Source organism: Hypomesus nipponensis, chromosome 8, assembly GCF_054491055.1.
Source record: "Hypomesus nipponensis isolate SF chromosome 8, ASM5449105v1, whole genome shotgun sequence".
Classification (NCBI taxonomy): Eukaryota; Metazoa; Chordata; class Actinopteri; order Osmeriformes; family Osmeridae; genus Hypomesus; species Hypomesus nipponensis.
This window is the reverse complement of record NC_140368.1, coordinates 11,745,793-11,759,817: the sequence shown is the minus strand read 5'-3', so window position 1 is coordinate 11,759,817 and position 14,025 is coordinate 11,745,793.

Here is a 14,025-nt window from a genome sequence, read left to right as displayed (position 1 = left end):
CCATGATATGTTTTGTTCTTAGAGAAAGCCTGAGAGAGAAAGCTTGAAAGTAACAATGTATTTGTTATCTGTGACATTTTGTGCAAATCATATGGATTATGTCTTCATGTGGTGATACGTGTACAATATCTACATTCTATAAAATATATTTTTTATATTTGGGATGATGCTGGTGAAATGTGCTGTGAAGACCGAACCGTATAGTTATCTTAAAATAACGGTCAAATGGGACTTGCAGTACACCGTATTGGACACTAGATGGCAGCAGCATGAACACATCTGCCCCCTCTCTTCCTTGTCTCCGGTGGATCCATGACATCATCTGATAATGGGCTTGGGTCAGGGTTGATTCCATACCTTAGTCGTTTACGCGTCTGTCCCTGCGATGTAGCGGTAGCTACCTCCAGATCAACCCAGGAGTCCACAGCCTCCTCTTCACACCCTCATGACGAACGACCTTTCATCCGACGTGTCGTCGCAACCCCCCGCAACCCCCCCCCCCCCCCAAAAAAAAAAACAAACAAACAAAACATTGCCTCCCTGCCTTTCAGTCACTGATTCATACTCCTGTCGTCAACGGCAGTCCTGGCTGTGAGGAAATCCTACTTTTTTTGGAACGGAGATCATTATCAGAGCCACGGAGCAGATTATCTGGTTGTGGGAGGTGTTAATCCAGTCATGCGCTCTGCTCTCTCTGTCGGCCCTGATAACCCCGCTCCCCGTCTCCCTCTCCTCTGGGGGTGAAGCCTGGCGGAGGGTGATTTACTGCTCCCGGCCTGCTGCCTCCTGTGTGTGCTCCTGGATTTCAGGAGCGCACATCCAGAAGAAGTCTCAAGGGTATCAGTGATCTAATCATGAAAGCATCTCCTCACCTCGCAGACCCAGCACATTCATCTCTCGGTACACCTCCCTCCCTCCCTCCCTCCCTCCCTCCCTCCCTCCCTCCCTCCCTCCCTCCCTCCCTCCCTCCCTCCCTCCCTCCCTCCCTCCCTCCCTCCCTCCCTCCCTCACTCCCTCCCTCCCTCCCTGCCCTCCCTCCCTCTGACCCCGCATTCTCTCCCGATCCAGACGTCATGTCGCTCTGTCTGTCCACCCAGCTGCAGCGCCCATCTCTGGTCGCCAGACTGACTCCACTACTATCCCAGTCCACTCCCGGTCCTAGTCCCGGTCCTAGTCCCGGTCCGAGACCACGACTATCCCAGTCCCCTCCCAGCCGGGCCCGTGTTGCGTCTGCGTGTGGTATCTGGTGATGATCCGCGGTGGGTGTCCCGACGCGTGGACGTGTCCCTCCTTGCGAAAGCCAAAGACGTCACACAGGAAGTGAGGAGATCGCTCTGTTCTCCTCCTGGCCATTACAATCCTCCTGTTGCTGTATCATACTGTTCTATATGTAAATAGCACACAATAAAAATATGTATATTACCTCTTTATTCCGATCTGAGGGTCTGTGTGTTTTTTTTCCTTTCTTCTTCTTCTTCTGCCACGCCTGTTTTGCAGCTTTCCCGAGTTCCCTTCAGTCTCATGAGCTGTTCTTGTGGTCGCGGCCAAAGGAAGCTGCGGGGTTTCGTTGAGAGCTCTCTCTCTCCTCAAAAGATGTTACAGTCATGAGAGAGACCGGAGAGCCTTGTTTTGTAAAAGGCCTAATTGCGTAATTGGTGCTGATGCAAATGTGCTGAACGGACAGTCTCAGTGGGAGTGGAGGAGAGAGAGAGAGAGAGAGAGAGATAGAGAGAGAGAGAGAGAGAGAGATAGAGAGAGAGAGAGAGAGAGAGAGAGAGAGAGAGATAGAGAGAGAGATAGAAAGAGAGAGAGAGAGAGAGAGAGAGATAGAGAGAGAGAGAGAGAGATAGAGAGAGAGAGAGAGAGAGAGAGAGATAGAGAGAGAGAGATAGAGAGAGAGAGAGAGATAGAAAGAGAGAGAGAGAGAGAGATAGAAAGAGAGAGAGAAAGAGAGAGAGAGAGAGAGAGAGAGAGAGATAGAAAGAGAGAGAGAGAGAGAGAGAGATAGAAAGAGAGAGAGAGAGAGAGATAGAAAGAGAGAGAGAGAGATAGAAAGAGAGAGAGAGAGAGAAAGAGAGAGATAGAGAGAGAGAGAGATAGAAAGAGAGAGAGAGAGAGAGAGAGGAGGAGCGCAGTGATGATGTTTTGTTGTTGGTAAGGGTGAGGGTGTTTGCTTACAGATGAGAATATGGGCTTAATCATCATGTGTGAAGGAGATATCGATGTGAGTGGGAACAATTACCTCCACACCCTGCTCCAGTAGGAAGTTCCTGCTTTATAATTGTGTGCGTTTATTTCGTTTAAATGCCACATTCATCACGCAGGTTTAGCATAGAATCTGTGCGCGCCTTAACTGTCTGCGTGTGTGTTTACACATCTGTGTGTTCAGGTTTGTTGGTGTGTGGATGTGTGGATGGCAGTTTCATAGGCCATCTGCTCCTGCCTAGCTAGACGTGAGGGAACCAAGATGAGACGAAGGCTGTCTCACACCCACACACACACACACAGGCAGACACACACACGCACACACACCCACACGGGGAGGTCAGTCTGCCAACCTCTGCCAGCCTTGGCCTGCTTTGCCACCACCAAGGAGGTGGAGAGAGGCAGGGCTCCCCTGCTCCCCATGCCCACGGGCAGTGGTGCCCTGGCAGCTGACACCAGTCCTCCCTCCCACCCGCCCCCAGCAGCACCAGGGCCACCAGCAGGACAGATGGCGGCTCAGAGACTCACTGATGTGGCTCGGTGCAGCGCGGAGAGGGGGAAAGTCCTGACGGCACAGAAACACAGGGTCACACGCCCAGCCTGGCTGGCCGTGGGGAGGGTCTGTTGTACTGATGAAATGGACGCGCTGCTTGGGACAGGGGCACTGCCGGGCGGGGGGTTCTGGGGTAGTGATGGGGAGGGGGGGGGGGGTGGAGGATCATTACAGGATCAGATTGAGTTGCAGTTTAATGAAAATGCAGCCAGAAAATAATAATAATAATAATAATAACATAATAGGATGATGATGATTAGATATGTTCCTATTGGCAGTGAGGAGAACCTCCTCCTGCTGATGATGATGATTATGATGAGTCATGGGTGACAGTATGTAAGGCCTTTGAGACTAATGTAAGACAAAGAGCTGATTGTGTTTATATTAGACACAGATATAACCGTCTGTGCAGACATCTCTCTCCCTTTCATCCTTTCCTTACTCCCCTCTCTCTCTCTCTCTCTCTCTCTCTCTCTCTCTCTCTCTCTCTCTCTCTCTCTCTCTCTCTCTCTCTCTCTCTCTCTCTCTCTCTCTCTCTCTCTCTCTCTCTCTCTCACTTCCCTCCCACTCCCGCTCATTGTTTCCTTCAATCATCTCCTCTAATCTTTAGACAATCCCGTCATTAAATCCATCTGTCTGATCATTTCTATACTTCTCCCTCCCCCATTATCCAAGCTTTTCTTCCCTCCTCTCTCTCTCTTTATCTCTCCCTCCATCTTTCTCCCATTTGTTTCTTCCTGTTTTCTTTGTCGTCCACCCTGCTCTTCTTCTCTGTCTTCCCATGACTCTCACCTCGTCCCCCTCTCTCTCCCTCTCTCTCTTTCTCTCTCTCTCTCTCTCTCTCTCTCTCTCTCTCTCTCTCTCTCTCTCTCTCTCTCTCTCCCCTCCTTTATTCCTTTATACTCTCCATCTCCCTGTCTCTCCCTCCCTCTCTGTCTCTCTCCTTCTGTTTATAGCTGTCTGGCAGGCCATAAGGGAGCTGCCATGCGTGAGGAGGAGGATGTGTGTGTAAATATCAAGTAGCACTCACTGCTGTACTGCTGTTTTCCCAGAGACACGCAGCACTGCATAAACACAGAGAACTCTCTGGAACACACTACCAACACCACCACCAACACTACCAGCAGCACCACCACCACCAACACTACCAGCACCAACACCACCACCAACACTACCAGCAGCATCACCAACACTACCAACACTACCACCAACACCGCCAACACTACCAACACTACCAACACTACCAACACCACCAACACTACCAACACTACCAACACCACCAACACTACCAACACTACCAACACTACCAGCAGCACCAACACTACCAACACTACCAGCAGCACCAACACTACCAACACTACCAGCAGCACCAACACTACCAACACTACCAACACTACCAGCAGCACCAACACTACCAACAGCACCAGCACTACCAACACCACCAACACTACCAACACTACCAGCAGCACCAGCACTACCAACACCGCCAACACCACCAACACTACCAACACTACCAACACTACCAGCAGCACCAACACCACCAACACTACCAACACTACCAGCAGCACCAGCACTACCAACACTACCACCAACACTACCAACACTACCAACACTACCAACAGCACCAGCACTACCAACACTACCAACACCGCCAACACTACCAACACTACCAACACCACCAACACTACCAACACTACCACCAACACCGCCAACACCACCAACACTACCAACACTACCAACACTACCAGCAGCACCAACACTACCAACACTACCAGCAGCACCAACACTACCAACACTACCAACACTACCAGCAGCACCAACACTACCAACACTACCACCAACACCGCCAACACCACCAACACTACCAACACTACCAACACTACCAGCAGCACCAACACTACCAACACCACCAACACTACCAGCAGCACCAACACTACCAACACTACCAACACTACCAACAGCACCAGCACTACCAACACCACCAACACTACCAACACTACCAGCAGCACCAACACTACCAACACTACCAACACTACCAGCAGCACCAACTACCAGCAGCAGGACCAGGTGCCCCCAGCAGCTTCAACATGAGACACTTCCTGGCCTTGGGGCGGCTGAGCTGACAGCAGGAACGGCGACTACTTTACTTCTCTTTCGGCTTGTCCTGGTTTTCTGAGATTTCTACCGGCTGATAGTGAGAGGCTGGTGGAAGGCAGGCTAAGTATGCGGGCACATCCGTGCGCTCGCTTGAATGCACTCGCATAACCTCATATTGTACACACAATCTCTGTTTTGTACACGACACACACACATAACTCTCCCCCACCTCTTTAAACACAGGCACCCACACCGCGGTGGCAGATAGAATCATCGCGCTGCCTGCCACTGGGGAGTGTATCATCCTGACAAACACACTCACACAGACTCGCACACACACACACATACACACAGAGACCCCCCCCCTCCCCCCTGCCCACACACACCCAGACAGACTCACACACACACTCGCTCTCATCTAGCGGGCCACTTGAACCCTGATAAGATAAGAGAGCGCCGACGGTGTACAGGAACACGAGCTGCTGTATCTCTCTGCTGATCCTCGAGAGCTTGGCAGGAGGGACAGCGGGGGGCACACACACACTCTCGCCTCACACACCCGTGTGTGTGTGTGTGTGCGCGTGTGTGTGAGAGAGAAATAGAGACAGACAGACAGCGAGAAAGAGAGACAGATACAGAGAGAGAGAGAGAGAGAGAGAGAAAGAGAGAGAGACTGAGAGCGAAAGAGAGAGAGAAAGCGAGAGGAAGAAAGAGAGAGAGAGAAAGAAAGAAAGAAAGAAAGAAAGAAGAGGGGAAGAGAGGAGGAAGAGGGAGAGAGGAGAGAGCGGGGGACGAGGTGAGAGTCATGGGGAGACAGAGAAAAAGAGCAGGGTGGATGACAAAGAAAACAGGAAGTGAGGGAGAGAGAGAGAGAGAGAAAGAGAGAGGGAAAAGAGAGAGAAAATGGGGAAAGAGTGACTGAGAGCTGTAGGAGTAACCTTTTGGGTTCGTGAAAAAGCCCTGAACCATAGCGATGACAACCAACAACCTCCAACTGACTTGGCTAACTGGCCCTCTCCGTGTCTCATACACGGCCACATGTCCAAACACAGACCAAATGGGACCAAATGGGTTGGCATCACGCAAGCCCCTGTGTTAGCCTAGCTGGCGGGCTTAGGTGCCTGGTCTTCTGGTGTGAGGACTTTCACATGTGGACTTGTTTGTGTGTGCAACAGAATGTTCCGGGCTGTGAAACATGTTCCCTCAGCAGTGCATGGTTAAACACCAGATAACAGTTTCATTCTGGGTGCTGAATGCAAACAGTAACGGCCAATGAGTTATTGATGCAGACTGTTTGCATGGTGCATTGCCAATGTGTTTGTGTTTGTGTGTGTGTGTGTGTGTATGGACTGTTTGTGTGTGCCCACAAAGATGGAGTGAGGATCTATGATAAGAGATGTTGTCTTGTGCCAATCAGATCTTTTTCCGATCTGCACATACAGAGGTCCTTCCAGGGGTTATTTCAAGAAAATCCACATGCTGACAGGATAGTATGTGACTGTACAGGGTTAACTGTTACCCTATGCATGGTAGATACAACAGGATGGAGGTAAAAAACACATGGATTCTATTTCAAGGTGCTAGCGTTTGAGTGCTCCCTCCCTCCCTCCATCTTTCCCTTTTCTTTCTTCTCTTCCTCTCCTCATCACCCATTTAAATCCCTCCCTCTCCCCCCTCTCTCTCTCTCCCCTCCCCTCAACATGTCTCTCCCCTCTCTCTCCCCTCTCCCTCTTCACCCTAACCTGTTTCTCTCTCTGTCTCGTTCCTTCTGTTCCACTTCCTGCCTCCCTCTCCTCCCCGAGCCACGACCGAGAGCCTGCATCATCCCCTCATGCCCCCTCCAGTGCCTCCACATGTATTCTAGCTCCATTAGTCATCTTGGCCGATGTGGCGTCGTCAGCTCTTCTGGTTGCCTCCCCCCCCCCCCCCCTCCACCATCACTGCCACCCCTGCCCACCACCCCTCTCCCCAAACGCTACCCTCCACACCAGCACGTCCGACCGAGAATCAGCCAATTGCTGAGGACTCTGTTTTTAAATGTGTAATGCACTTCCCTACTCTACTGTGTCTGGGCATGAATTTGACTATAGATGAAAACAAGAACCCTTTCTTATAGGAAATACTGTGTCTCTGTCATCTCTTGCTCTGATAGTGTACACTTGTAAAAATTACTAACATCCATTGAAAAACAATGGTTTGGTGGGATGGTTTGATCTAACATTGATTCCATTGGTTTAAATTGCTGTGAAGATCTAATCATGTTCAAGGCTGGATTATATCAATCCAGAACCGGGCATGTGGGTTGCTCTGAAGGATTGGAAAACACAATAAAAATGACCCGAAGGATCAGAAGAATGTCTGATTGGCTGAACACTGTTCAAGTCCTATGTTGACCAAAAATGTTGCATCCTTGTTCCCTCAATCTCAGAATAATATCTTCGCCTCAGGATAACATGCTCACCTCAGGATAACATCCTCGCCTCAGGATAACATGCTTACCTCAGGATAACATGCTCACCTCAGGATAGCATGCTCACCTCAGGATAACATGCTCACCTCAGGATAACAGGTTCACCTCAGGATGACATGTTCACCTCAGGATAACATGTTCACCTCAGAATAACATGTTCACCTCAGGATAACATCCTCACCTCAAGATAACATCCTTTCCGAGGACAAACCCTCAAAGGCAGAGACGCACCATGACGATCCAATAAATTAGGCTCAATTAATGACTATGTTTAGCATAATTCTGGAGTTTAACGAAGGTCTTTGTGGTATCCGTGTGTGTCTTCAGCAATTACTCATCTAGATTGCCACAGATTATAAATGAGGCAATTAAGAACCTGTCGGATTCATGGGGGGAAAAGAACCTTCTATCCCTGCTCTCTTGGGGCCTTGGGCCTGTTGTGTCTTCTGTGGAAGACTTGAGGAGAGGCATGTTGAGTCGTCAAGCAGGGCTCTGCCAGACAGGCAGACAGGGGGTCAAGCCCAGGGTGGAGAGGAGGGGTCAGGGGAGCGTCTGTGCTGGACAGTTCACCCCATCAAACCAAGCCGGTGGATGAAAGTGCGTGCGCGGCGTTTTGTCATCTGCTCCGGTTAAACTGATTCAACGTGATTGAACTCTCACTCTCATTTTCCTCTATCCCAGTCTTTTCCTCTCCTTTCGATTCCCCTCTCTCTCTCTCCTCTCTAGCTTTCTCACACACACAGTTACATTCAGCGGCACAGGAGTGCCCCTCCCACACACGCACCCACACACATTTAGAATTTGGCCGGGACACACACACACACACACACCATTTTCTGCCAAAGAACCTAGCCGCTCTCCCAGGAGAGGGCGAGGGATGGAAAGAGGGGAGCGCATTACCCTAATAAGGCCCATCTGGTGGCCATTCATTAACTTGACCATCCTTGAAGTCCCCGACCCGAAATGTCATTTTTCACTTTGCTGAGAAATCCGTTAGGTGACAAGTCGAACTTGGGCCAAATTACCGAAGATGGAGGACAAGTATGAAAGGGAGAGAGAGAAAATAGCTGAGGAAGAGAGCGAGGAAGAGAGAGATGAAGTACAGAGAGGTAGAGAGAAAGAGAACTTTGAGACAGATGTTGAGCGAGGGAGGAGAGAGAGAGAGAAACGGACAATGAGAGAGGAATAGGAGAAGTTCATTAACTGATGGTGTGTTCACAATGGGACGATGGGGAGATGGTGATGATGGTTCAGAGAGCATAAAATAAAGGCAGGGTGATCAGCAGTCCATAAGTGTCAGCAGTGTTTTTGTGGGTGAGAGATAGATAGACAGAGAGAGAGAAATAAAGATAGACTGTGTGTTCGAGGGAGAGCTGAATAGACAGCCATAAAAAGACAGAGAGGGAGCGTGTGTCGGAGAGGAAGAGAGACCGAGATTGTTTTGGTGTCGGAATATAGCAACACAAATGACCTGGGGTTGGCCTGCACTATCCTCTAGTGAATCCCTGGCACCTGCCCGTCCCATCTCCCTCCCTCGCTGTCGAACACACACACACACACACACACACACATTCTCCTTCTGTCTCGTACTCCACACACTCCATAAAGGGAGGTTATCAAGGTTTTAATCATGCTTTCTCCTTGCATGCATGCATGGTAAAGCACCTCGATCTAACTGAAACACACTGAAAAGGTCATATGCAAATATTCCCATTTGATCTAATTAGTGAACATTTAATGTGGATTTTAAAAAACTGCCTTTTATGTGTAAATAGACCTTTTAAAATATCCCCCTGTTCTACCATACAGTATTATGTCAGAGTAGATAACTTGTTAAGATCTCTTGACATCTTTGATGTCAAGCAGAATAGCTAGTCTCACCCCATGTGTACAGTATCTCTCCTCTCCTTCCTCCTGCTCTTCATTCCTCCATTTTTCTCTCTTTGTGTCTCCTCCACCTCCTTCCCTTAGAGCTTGCCTTTCTACAGAATAATTCTCTTATGAAAGAGCAGAATGATTGACTGTTTAATATGAGTCTATGTGGGACCATTATGTTAATACTCACCAACACCCTAATACCTCATGAGTTATTGTTTTGCAGTGGAAACCGTTCAGGAGGGTGAACTGGTGAACTGCTAGGCACCAGTAAGACTTTTGGATTTAGAAACATTATGTCATGCAATAGATTGCATCGACAACACATCTTTCTTTTAATGCTGAAGTCGTTAATTTGTGAGATTCTGCTAGTTTACCAATAAAAAAGTCATGTTGAAAGCAAGTCTAAGGGCGGGTTCACACCAGCCTTGTTTAGTCCAGTTGAACCGAACCCTGGAGCGTTTACTCCTTAATGCCGTTTGTTTGAGGTGGTGTGAATGCCCAGAATCAAACTCTGGTTCGGACCCAACAACCGCTCTCTGGTCCCCCTTGAAAAGGTGGTCTCGGGCCGCTGTCAAGCGATCTCTGGAGTGGTTCATTTCTGGTGTGAACACCATTCAAACTAATCAGAGGAAGCGTCGCATATTATGGGTTCAAAAAGCTTTCCAGTTTAGGTGACTCCATTGTCTATCTAAATGAGTGCCAGCGGCCTATGGGTAGATGCAAACATTCAGCAACTGTTAGAGAAGGTACCTGAGAAAACAGAAGCTTTCCAAATATTCAAGGTAAGGATGAAGGAGAATTGTTTTCCAGCAGTATTCAATCATTTTACACCAGCAGTCTTACAAGACATTTGTATTCTCGGTCCCTTATCGCCTGTTGGATTGCTTTCCAGATCCACATCACATGACCCGACTGCTCCAACAGGCCTACGATCTCCAGGCTGAAGTTGTGCAGGGTTTGTTGTCCATTTATCTGGTGACTGTATGACCGATTCAACAACATTTCTAATCACATGACTTTTTTTTAACACTGAACAGTTAGTTATGCTGTTGTGAACGCAAACCGGACCACTTGGAAAGTTGAAACGTTGTATCATCCTCCCATTGAATTGATTTAGGAAAGGGACTTTTAGGTGTGAACTCGCCATTAAAGAGCATTCAAACATAGCCCGCAAACCTTCTTCCCATTTTTATTGTGAACTGGGGAGGAGAATGAAGTGCAAAATGGCAAGAATATCTTAATCACTCATGCACCTGTTTGGTTCCTTGGGGAGAAGCCATGTGAAAAGGCGTGTTTTCAGCACTGCTAGTTCCTTTAATTAAAGTATTCCTCTGTAATCTAGGTTATAGACTATCCACTCATTAGAAAAACAGGTTTCAAGAAATTACACAAAATGTAATTTATGATTATTATTATTATTATTTCTCTAAACATATCCTTCATCTATTAAACAACAATCAACTGAAATCATGTTTATTTTCCAGTAACCTAAATAATTCACTGTCTTATTTTCTGAACTCCTGGACATATATACATGGATATGACTCGCGACATCGTGGCTTATTGGCAAGAATACATCTCTCAGGAATTCTAAATCACGTATTTATCAGTAGCGAAACAAATGTAGAAACGAGGTCCAACACTGCCCTGGAGGAAGCCCAGCAGCTGAGCAGCCAAGCCAAGGAACTGAGTGCCATGATTTGGTTTTCACTGGGAGGGAGGGGGGAAGAAAAGCCGTCTAATTTGACAAGATGCCCGTATGCCTGTGTCCACATATTCCCATTAGCGAGGCTGTACAACAGTGCCGCTGGTGATGTCGTCGTTATGTGGCGCTTTTTAAACTGCCGACAGCATACACGTGTAAACAGACGGTGTCCAATGGGCTCTGTACGACCTAAATGAGGACGCAGGAATGTCAACTAATGATGTTATTGATGACCCCCTCGCTTCCTCATTTGTAGTTTGCTCACAGAGCGATGTATTCTTCTCCAACCCTCTCACCCTATTATTGCTATCATGCAGCACCTCCAAAAACTTCAAAGCCAGCAGGTCTCAGACTGCGCTCTTTGAAGGTGAACAACGTTAGCATCATGCTAATTTTCCAATTCAAAGGCGCTGCAACCCTCTTTGGATGTAAAGCAGGGTGACTTCAAAAAGCACTAACCTGCTCTTCAAGGCACAACAAGTGATGCAAAAATAAACGTTTATACTTCTTTTTTATTTTATTAGGATAACTCCATCAGAAGTTAATCCTACCACACCAAAAATGGCACACATAAGACAATATGTGGCGCTACAGGTCACACCCCAATTTGTCAATTTTCAAAGTGATCCCATTTCCAGCCCATAAATCCTGAAATTCTGAAACTTTTTCTGGACAAAATGTCAGCCTCTGGACAAGGCCATGTATTTGATATTATATCCGGACCAGATGTCAGTCTTCTGGACACATCCAATCATATGATACTACACCTGGACAAAATGATATTTTAGGTTTGGAAAAAATGTAAAGAACACTGCACCTTTTTCTTTCCTTTCCAAAAACATTGAGAATGAACAATTTGAGTGAGGAACAGAAGGGTTAAATGTAAGAGGCCACTGCAAGTTTAACCATTCTGATTCCTCACTCAAAATATTCCTGATACTCGGCTAGGTATAAAAGTTGTAGCAACATCCAAGACATCCTTTCGAAGAGAATTCACAACTAATGACACGCTAAAGGGTGAATTCATTTCCCCCTCAACTGGGAAACTTACATTTTGATTTGTGATAATATGCTTATATACTAATATACAGTAGTTGGTCACATTTGTTTTTTCTTTCAATCTTTTTTTCAGAGGATGACATGTCTCCCATGCTTACGTTGTTCCTGGCCCAGGTTTGCTTAGCTTATCGACACATAAGTCTATTTACCCTCCTGTCGAGCACACAGCTGTTTGACCTGATAAACTGGCCCCCGGCTCGAGAGAAACAGCTCCAGAGAAACATGGCCGTTCTACACACAAGCTGACAGCATGAACCTTGCCAGACAGCCACGTCAATCACGAAGGAACTAGGTCAACCACTTCCACATGCTCAACAGGTGTCTGACGTAGCGCAGAAGGATATTCAAAAGCCAAACGATCGAGATTCATTTGGATTCCGTAACGCGCTGACTCGGCTTGACGTTGAAAAAGGCAGCAGTGCAGCAACATCTCTCAGGGGCGCTGTGATAGATGTGACCCTACAGGTTGACCCTCCAACTGTACCTCAACAACGACAGGATGAAAGAGTCAAAGCCGCCAGGGAATGTACTGTGTCTTCCAGCTTGGACACGGTGGTGACAAGCCTGAATGACAAACACAGAAGGGACAGTGTGTGATCAGCTGAAGGTTCCTGTCCAAGACGTTCCGAGGGGACGCTTAGGTGGGGCTGTGGGGCTTTAGAACAGTCTCACAGAGAGGGTCATGGTGGATGTCGTCATGGCTACTCGCTGCAAATTCCATCAGCAATCCATTCATTTCGTACTGATTCAGAACAAATGTTGTTAGGTCAGTGTTTCGTCAATATTTTTCAATTGTTCTCCACAGACGCCTCCTGCTGTCCTGACCTAATCAGATGGATGGTCAGGCACACACCCTGCTCCTCAACAGCCAGCGTCCGAAGCTCCTGCTTTCACTGAAACTGTGGAGAGAAAGAAGAGAAGAAGACAACTACTACCTGTACTAAATATCTATCACCCTTTTTACTACTACTTCAACTAGTTATTACAACTATTATCATTACTACTACTACTACTATGATTACAACTACAATTATTTACTACTACTTTTCCAATACCATTACTACTTTGATTGCTATTACTATGACTACCATGTTACCTTTACTACATCCTACTGTGAACCTCCTGATCCTTCTATTAGGATGGCCAGCCTACATTTCCCCCTGTAGGACCCCCCCCCACCACCACCACCCCCAACAGTGGGACCACTCACTACACCCTCCACAGCCTTGACAAGTGTGAATCACAGCATGCCAAATCAGCCAGCTCTCGTCACATCATGTCTCTGTTTCCTCCAACAGGAACTCAAACTCAGAGATTGGACTGTCTCTGGGCCACGCTTCTTTCTGAACAGCAACGTGGTCAAACAAGTTTTAGATAACTACTTAAATAAATAGCCTGCACTGAGATGTATGAAGTTAAATTGCCTTCTAAAGAGGTCCATTTTTTTCCCCCAACACCTGGATTGAACTCAATATTGGCCAGTACAATTTGACTGTTACAAAATGCCAGTATTGATTTGATTTTGATGTGTTTTGCAGATTTTTTGCCTTGGCAAGGTTCCGGGGCCTGAATATGTGAAGGCTGTAAGGCTTTGCTGAAATGAAAGCAATACATCTGGGACCTGTGCTGTTGATATGAGTGAGCAGGAAGTGCTATATTGCTACTTCCTGGGCTTTGTCCCATTAATGACATTCGTATTACATCCAGGAAGTCCCAAACCTAAATTTTCTTCAAGCCTAAATTGCTGTATCATTGCTGGGTCTCAGCAGTGTTTTGTTAAGAAATCTCTAATGGCATGATAAAGATGTCTGTTCTGTAATCACCAACCACTCTAGACTGTCCAACCTAACAAATAACCTGTGCTCCCTAAGACCACAGAAAATGACCAGAACATTTCCCAGAAGAAATTCTTTACAGCACCTACATAATTCAACAGTGTAAAAAGGCACTGCACGTACACTTTATCACCAGGTAAGACATATCACCCTGGTAACATCACCAGGAATATTCTCAGGTGAGCTGGTCTCTAAAGACAGGCCTATACCAGTAACAAATGGA